The sequence below is a fragment of the Glycine max genome, chromosome 14 (assembly GCF_000004515.6).
Source record: "Glycine max cultivar Williams 82 chromosome 14, Glycine_max_v4.0, whole genome shotgun sequence".
Lineage (NCBI taxonomy): Eukaryota > Viridiplantae > Streptophyta > Magnoliopsida > Fabales > Fabaceae > Glycine > Glycine max.
Genome location: NC_038250.2, coordinates 36,285,542 through 36,294,165, shown reverse-complemented (window position 1 = coordinate 36,294,165; position 8,624 = coordinate 36,285,542). Strand labels below are relative to the sequence as shown.

The following is an 8,624-nucleotide window of genomic DNA, read 5'->3' as shown; positions in this document are numbered from 1 at the left end:
TTCGGCATGTCCTGGAATTTCACAAATTGCCTAATGATGGGTGCCAAGCACCTCACGAGGACCAAAGAATGGTCGCACGTCATCGAGCAAAGGTCCCCGGACGAAATTAGGGTATGACAGTACAACAACAACATCATTGACAATTTCAATCATCAATAACAAACATATCCATCCCATTATTTAAAAACACAGTTTTTCTTGAAAACCAACATGCACAGGGACAAACATGCATCCCTATAATTGGGCTCCCTAACCCCAACTATGGTATCAAAAGTTGTAAACAAACAATAAACTCCCCTCACCTATCTATATATCTCTGTTAGTTCCTTGCGGCGTTGTTCTAAGATCTCTTAGGTTCATGTCCGTTCGTCTAAATGCAGAGCTCTTGAAGAAACTACGAAGGGAGGATTGGAGGCTTCGTTCTCTACCGAATCCTCGAGTTGAGTTTTGAAGACTTCACTCTGATTAAACTGTTCTTCTCCAAGCGGTGGTCTGATTGCTGGACGTGTTTGTAGCCTTCAAGACTCGCCCAAGCGAAATTTGGCTCGCGTGGGCAAAATGATCCAGCTTAAATTCGCCTAGGCGAAATTTGACTCGCCTAGGCGAATTTTGCTCCAACAAATTTTATTGCTTCAGAGAAAATATCATGTCTCATACTGAAGATGTTATACTGCAAATCCTAACGGTTAGAATATGTAGAATTGGGTTTCCAGCCTACAGTTCCAATTTGAAGGTGATCCAACGGTTAACTAATCTAGAATTATGGTTTTAATGAAACAGGTTTAGGTAAAACTTGAAATCTCATAATTTCAACCTAAATCAATAAAAGTCGACATAACTCAACATCCACATCAAGCAAATCGCACATGGCTAATTCAAACAATACCTTAACTCATCCAAATTAATCAAGTAATCAAATAACACAAGAAAAATATCAAACATCTATTTTCAATTATCGAAATTTCAGGGTGTTACATTGAAGACTGTTCATCATAGGCTAACACTACTCCTGACTGACAAAAGTGGGCGGAGGAGCAGCAGTGACCTGGCATGGGACCCTAGGAGCTTTTGGTGCGGCTCTTCAATGAGACCAACGGGGTCCAAGGAAAGCAATAAAGGGGTCAGCTGGGTTTCAGCAACTCTTCTGGATGTAAGCAACGTTGATCACCAGACTGAGGGATTCAAAATCCAAAGTATCAGATAGGACTCCCTTGGAATCACAAAAGTAGTGAGGAGTTTAGGGAATCTAAACTTGGAGGAGTTGGACTAAATAATCCGAGATATTTGAAAGGAAATGAGGCTACCCGCATCTATGTCCATCTTCATGACACTTGATGTAGCTCCATGTAGAGCTTGTAGGCCTTGGGTCTTATTCATCAATGGAGTCCTTTGCTTCTTGAAGATCAATAGAAGCGAAATGGAGAAGGAGGAAAGGTGATTGGAGACACCACTTTAAGGAGAAGATGAGTCAAGAACAAGCTCACCACCATAGGAAGCCACGGATAAGAGCTTAAAGGTAGGAAAAGATGAGTGGAGGGAGAAGGAGAGAGGGGGGCACGAAATTTATGCCTCAAATGAGGTATGAACTTTGAAGACTAATTTCTCAAATAATAAAAGTTTAAAAAATGCACACACAAGGCCCCTATTTATAACCTAATTGACACACAAAATTGGAGGGAAATTTGAATTTCTATTCAAATTGAATTTGAATTTGTGGAGCCAAATTTGGAGCCAAATTTTCACTAACCATGATTCGTGAATTTCAGCTATGCTTCAGCCCACTAATCCAAGATCAAGTCCAAGATTCTCCAATGCTCACCTCCACCTTAGGCTAGTTCAAAATTTAATTGGATTGGGCTTCTTTCAATTCAATTAAATTTCTCTCCCAACACACACATCAAATAATGGACTTAATGCATGTGAAATTACAAAACTAGTCTAGGTGCCCTAAAATACAAGGGCTGAAAAATCCTACATTACTAAGGTATTGATCGAGGCCGTACCCGAATCAAATAAACATTAAAATGTAGTAACTAGGAAGTCATCCTAGGTCGTTTCCCAATGAGCAATGATAAACCAAATGTTCATAACAGATAGTAGGAAATAGTAACAAATTCGGGGGGGGGGGGGGGTGGGGGGTTGTTTGCTTTTGTAAATTAAATAGCGAGTAAAATTGAATTAGAAAAATATCACAATTAAAATACATTGCTTCCCCTTGATTCACAAGCAAGTCTCTTATCCTAGGTTGCGAGAATTTATCCTTTATAAGTTTAACCACATAATCCAACCCTAAATTAAATTACTAAGCGAAATTTAACATAAGACATTCATTATGTGATTAAGCAACACAAACACCAATTACCCATAAACGATCATTAAACATGAATGTAAATTAAGCGCAGAGACAATTAATCAAGCACTAAGCATGCATGAATTAATAACAACAAATCTAGAGTAATTAGTGAAAAGGAAAAACTGAACAAAATTTAATAGTAATAATAGAACCTCAAAGAGAATTATGCTTGATCCTCAAGAGAAAGCAACGTTGGGGACTTAGCCTTCCATTAATCAAGAGAGAACATAATTATAAATTGAAGAATGAAATTTTATTGCTACTGGAATTGCAAAACGAAAAAAATGTCTCAAAGAACAAGTCTAAAACTAGAAAACGAAAATAGGGGAGAGAGAAGAGAGGGGAGAGAACTAAACTAGAACCTTGGTGCTGTTATATAGTTTTCCAACCCCAAAGCTTACAAATTTGTTTTAAATCCAAGCCCATAAATAAAATAAAATAAAATCTAGATAAGATAAGATAAGATTTAGATGAAATAATATCTAGATGAGATCAAATCTAAATAATATATAGATAAGATAAGATCTAATTTTGTAGAATAAAATAGTCTGTCCTCTTCAAATCCAAGCCCAATTCTGGATTCAAGCCCAATGCTTCATTAATTCCTGAAATTAGATTAAAAACATCAAATTTGTTGAATGGGCCCAAATAATAAAACTGCCTAATTAATTTGACAATTAAAATTAATCAGTACTTAAAATGGTGCAAAAAGGGTTAAGAAATAGGAGAAAATAATGGCACATCAAAACCCCCCATACTTAGCCTTTTGCACTCCTGGGAAAAATGAAATAAAGAACAAAATCCAAGGATATCAAAGAGAGACAAACAAAACATTTACATATTTCTCAATGAACATCAAGGAATGAAAGGAATGGGTAACATCTAACATGAAGAGATCCAAAGAGTCAAGACATTCGTGAAAATCATCCAAGCAACCCAATCATGGCAAAATAGTAAATCTGCTCAAAAATGAAAAGTGATAAAGCCTCACAAGATATACACTCTATCTCTCAAGTGTCTAGACTACTGTTTACTCTCGAAGCACCCATGAAAACAAAAACCACATAGACTTGGCAAGATTCTAAAATTGACAATCAACCCATAAACACAAGCACACGAGGATCAAAAGTTCTTTTAAGGTTGTAATGGGGCTAAGGACAAGGTAGGGAAAAATATGGAATAAGTAGCTAAATCCCAAAGGAATAGAGGAGCAATGGTGAATAAGTGGAAATTAAGCACAAGTAGTAAACCCAAACCTTCTAATATCAACAAAATCAACCAAGGCTCCCTAATTAAGTCCTCATAACAAGACCTCATTTATTCAACTTCACTTCTTTTCTTCTTCTTCTTTTTTTTAATTGAACAGTACCAAATTGAAGAATTTGCATAAACTAATTTTTTTATTTTTAGATTGAACAGTATGAAATTGAAGATTAAAGCAAGAACTAGGCACTATATATATACATCAAGCATGGCCAAAATAAAACATTAAGCATGGCCAAAAATCATATCTTCCAATGAAACATACCCCCCACCACACTTATTCCCAACTTATTCCCAAAACAATTCCAAAGCTCAAAAATTCCTTAAGGGTAAGGTGATATCATGGTTTTTCACTTAAGGCTTGTAATTAGCTTCAAAACAAAGAAAGGGGAACATAGGCTCAAAGGGGCTGTCAAAGGAATTAATTCAAGGTAAGTCCATTTGGCTAGAAGTTTATAAGAACAAAATTGCCTAAATCATTTCCAAATATGCATGTGAATTAGGAAGCATCAACAAGAATCAAGCCAAGACTATTGTGCAAGCAATCAATGGGGCAAAACACACCAAAAAATTATGATGATGGATGGCTCAAATTCTCACAAAGGTAAACTTATCACTTTCAAATTGAGCTTTCAAAACTATCATGACATGTAGAGGAAAAACAAGGATTTCAAATCACAAAATGCCAAGAGACTTTTATTTTCAGAACAATTACCCATTACTTGAACATATCCTATAATTCAAAGACAAACATGCAAATTTAACACAATAAAACTAACAAAATTAAACTAGAACCCAACAAAACTAACAAAATTAAACTAATTTAACAAAACTATGAAAACCAAAACCAAAGAACACTCCCCCCCATACTTAAACAACACATTGTCCTCAATGTAGCACAATTAAAAGATTAAAAGCAATTAAACCATCAAATAGAATCGGACAAATGTAATAAAAGTAAAGGAGATAGGAAAAGAAAAACTCCCTAAGTCATGGTGGAGGAAGAGTAGGGTGGAGTAAAGGAGATAGGAAAAGAAAAACTCCCTAAGTCCGGTTTTCTTTGGAACTACCTGGACGAGACTCACCCATTGGCTGTCGGAGATAGGATAAATGATTCCAGCTTGCAAAAGCTTGGTTACCTCCTTCTTCACTACATCAAGAATCACCGGGTTAAGTCTTCTCTGTGGCTGTCTTACTGGTTTAGCCCCATCCTCTAAATTTATTCGATGCATACATGTGGATGGGCTAATACCAGGAATGTCTGCCAGGGTCCAGCCTATAGCCTTCTTATGCTTCTTGAGAACTGATAACAGCTTCTCCTCTTGCTCATCAATAAGGGAGGCAAATATAATTATTGGAAAACTTTTGCTATCATCCAAGTAAGCATATTTTAAATTTGATGGCAGAGGCTTCAATTCTGGTGTGGATGGCTGGATAGTGGTAGAAAGAGATGGTTTCTCAGCCTGTACCTCATAAAGAAAGTAAGAGGTATGTGTACTTCTTGAAACATGGTTAGTTCTATCTGACTCTATAAAATCAATCTCAAGAGGTAAAACATCAGCAGACATGTAATCAATATCAATTTCAGATTCACTCTCAGCATCAAATTCAGACATATGATCAAGTACAAATTTAGATTCAATGCAAGAAGAGTGACAGGCATGCAGATTAGAATGAAGATCAGTCATGTATTCATCAACAATATGGTCAATTATTTCAACACGAAATACAGAAAGATCTTCAGATGGGTGTTTCATAGCATCAAGAATATTAAAATGAATAGTTATATCACCAAACTCCATAGATAGTGTGCCTGCATATACATCTATCTTAGTTCTAGCAGTTTTCATAAAAGGTCTGCCTAGAATGATGAGAACTGATCCTTTAGAAAATCCCTCCTCCATATTTAAAATATAAAAATCAACAGGGAAAATCAGCTCACCAACTCTAACTAAGACATCCTCTATGAAATCAGTAGGATAGGCAACACTTCTATTAGCTAAATGAATTACCACATCAGTTGACTGCAAAGGACCTAGAGATAGAGAATTAAAAATAGACAGAGGCATAACACTAACAGAAGCTCCTAAATCTAGCATGGCATTGTCAAACTTATTGTTCCCTATAATACAAGGTATGTTGAATGTACCTGGATCTTTACATTTTTCAGGGATTTGGGGAACAGATTTACCAATCAATGTGGAGACATATCTGCCCATACTAATTCTTTCACTTCCTTTAAGCTTCCGCTTATTAGTGCACAACTCCTTCAAGAATTTAACATATCTTGGAATTTGCTTTATTGCATCCAGCAGAGGTATGTTTACCTCTACTTTCCTAAATGTTTCCAAGATCTCCTTCTTTGCCTCTTCCATTTTTTGTTGGAAATTGCTCTTGGAGGGAATGGAAGAGGGATATGCTGCTTCTCTTTAGATTCACCTGCATAGAAATTGTTAGGTAACTTACTCTTTAAATTTTTGTCATTATCTTTTTCTGGAGTAGAGTGAGGTTGGGCAGGTTCATTGGCAGATGAGGAAGATGCTACTGGTTGAGGTCCTTGACACTGTTTTCCTGACCTCAATGTAATGGCACTCACATTTTTGGGATTCTGGACAGATTGAGAAGGTAATCTATCAGAATTCTGGGACTGTTGTTGATTTAACTGTGTAGCCAACTGTCTCATCTGATTAGTTAAGCTCTGAATGGAGGCTCTGGTCTCTTGTTGAAACTGCATGTTTTGCATAGTCATTTGCCTCACAAGTTCTTCAAGGGAAGGTTGCGGAGGGGCCTCAATTGTTTGTTGTTTCTGGGGCTGTTGCTGTTGGATTGGTGGAGGAACGTATGGTCTGCTTGGGCCAGCAGCATTTTGAAAATAAGGTTGTTGTTGTTGTTGCTGCTGTTGTGAAGGATTCGACCATCTAAGGTTGGGATGATTCCTCCATCCGGGATTGTACATGTTGCTGGAGAGGTCATAATTATTCTGTTGTGGCTGATTTTGCTGCTGAGGTTGAGGAGGTCTGTTGTAGATGTTTGCAGCATAAGCTTCAGGTTGTTCAATGGCTTTAGATTGTTGCATAGAAGGGAAAAGGTCTGTGTGGTGATCGGTAGAGGAGCATAAACCACAGAGTCTGGCGACAGGTGCAGATTTTTTATTCATGGCCAGTTGGGTTACCAGGTTAACCAAGGCATCTAGTTTACCTTCAAGCTTCTTAGTCTCACCTGATGAATTCGTGGCTACTTCATGCACTCTTGTAATGACAATAGCATCACTTCAGGTACTAAATTGCTGGGAGTTTGAAGCCATCTTCTCAATTAAATTTCTGGCTTCAGCAGGGGTCATGTTTCCAAGGGCTCTACCACTGGCAGCATCTATCATACTTCTCTCCATGTTGTTGAGTCCTTCATAAAAATATTGGAGAAGAAGCTGCTCTGAAATCTGGTGGTGAGGGCAACTAGCACATAATTTCTTAAGTCTCTCCTAGTATTCATATAGGCTCTCTCCACTGAGTTGTCTAATACCTGAAATATCCTGACTGATGGTTGTGGTCCTGGAAGCAGGGAAGAAATTTTCTAAGAATACTCTCTTGGGGTCATCCCAGCTCGTGATGGACCTTGGAGCAAGGTAATATAGCCAGTCCTTTGCAACTTCCTCTAAAGAATGAGGAAAGGCCTTCAGAAATATGTGATCCTCCTGGACATCTGGTGGTTTCATGGTGGAGCAGACAATATGGAATTCTTTCAGATGCTTGTGTGGGTCTTCACCTGTAAGGCCATGAAACTTTGGAAGCAAATGGATCGGTCCAGTTTTAAGAACATATGGGACATCCTCATTAGGGTATTGGATGCACAAGCTTTCGTAGGTGAAATCAGGTGCAGCCATTTCCCTTAAAGTCCTCTCACGGGGTGGAGGTTATGTCATATTCTCAGAATGTACAAAATCAGAATGTTTAAAACTATAATGCTCAAAATCACCAATAATAGAATGCTCAGGATGCTCAAAAGGTACTAAATGATGTCTAACTAATCTATGAAATGTCCTATCTATCTCAAGATCAAAGGGTTGTAAGTCAGATGGATTTCCTCTAGTCATACACTAAATTCAACATACACAATTAGTTGCACAAATGACTTGAAATTTTGTGAGCAACCTTATAAAATGATGAGAAGATAGCACAAAAAATTTCAAACAAAAATTCAAAGTCTAACTATATAAGCTAAAAATGATAAGTTAAGAAAAATAAGAGAATAATACTTGGAAAATAAAAAACTTTTGACAGAATTGCAATTTTTGGAAGAAGGAGACCTCAGCCGGCCTACGGAGCAAAAGTCATTCTGATACCCGGAGCAAAAGTTATGGCCGTTTGAAGTTTTGACAAAAATAAAATTTGCTACTTTTTTGGAACTTTCAAATCTGACCAAACTAAGGGCTGCAGCTATTTTTCCCACAAAATATGGATCAAAAGAAGTGACCATAAAAAAATTCAGCCAAAAATAACAACTCTAGCTACCAAAACGAAAAATCCTAATTAATTCAGCAAGGGTGGTCGCTAAAATCCGTTGCTACATGATTTCCACTACTACTCTGTTTTGCCGTAAGCAAAAGTGGTCGCAGAATCCGTCACAAAACACTATTCACAGCAAAACACCCAAAACTGAAAAAGGGGAAGCGCTTAACAGAAAAACTAAAACAGAACACACACTAAACAAAATACCAAGACGCTAAACAACACTAACTAACACACACACTAACACAACACTAACACTAACACAAGAATTAAACACGAACACAAGAATTAAACACTAACACGACACTAGCTATTATGAACCTTTGGACACTGCTCCCCGGCAACGACGCCAAATTTTATCGAGGCCGTACCCAAATCAAATAAAAATTAAAATGTAGTAACTAGGAAGTCATCCTAGGTCGTTTCCCAACGAGCAATGATAAACCAAATGTTCATAACAGATAGTAGGAAATAGTAACAAATTGGGGGGGGGGGGGGGGTTG

At 37.4% G+C, this 8,624-nt stretch overlaps 1 non-coding gene across 1 annotated transcript; it reads left to right on the top strand.

Annotated features, from left to right (window-relative positions):
* The first annotated feature begins 7,050 nt into the window (after nucleotides 1-7,050).
* Nucleotides 7,051-7,157, top strand: LOC112999429 (small nucleolar RNA R71). Its single transcript, XR_003264616.1, has one exon. It is a non-coding gene; the product is annotated as a small nucleolar RNA R71 (small nucleolar RNA).
* The last annotated feature ends 1,467 nt before the right edge of the window (nucleotides 7,158-8,624 follow it).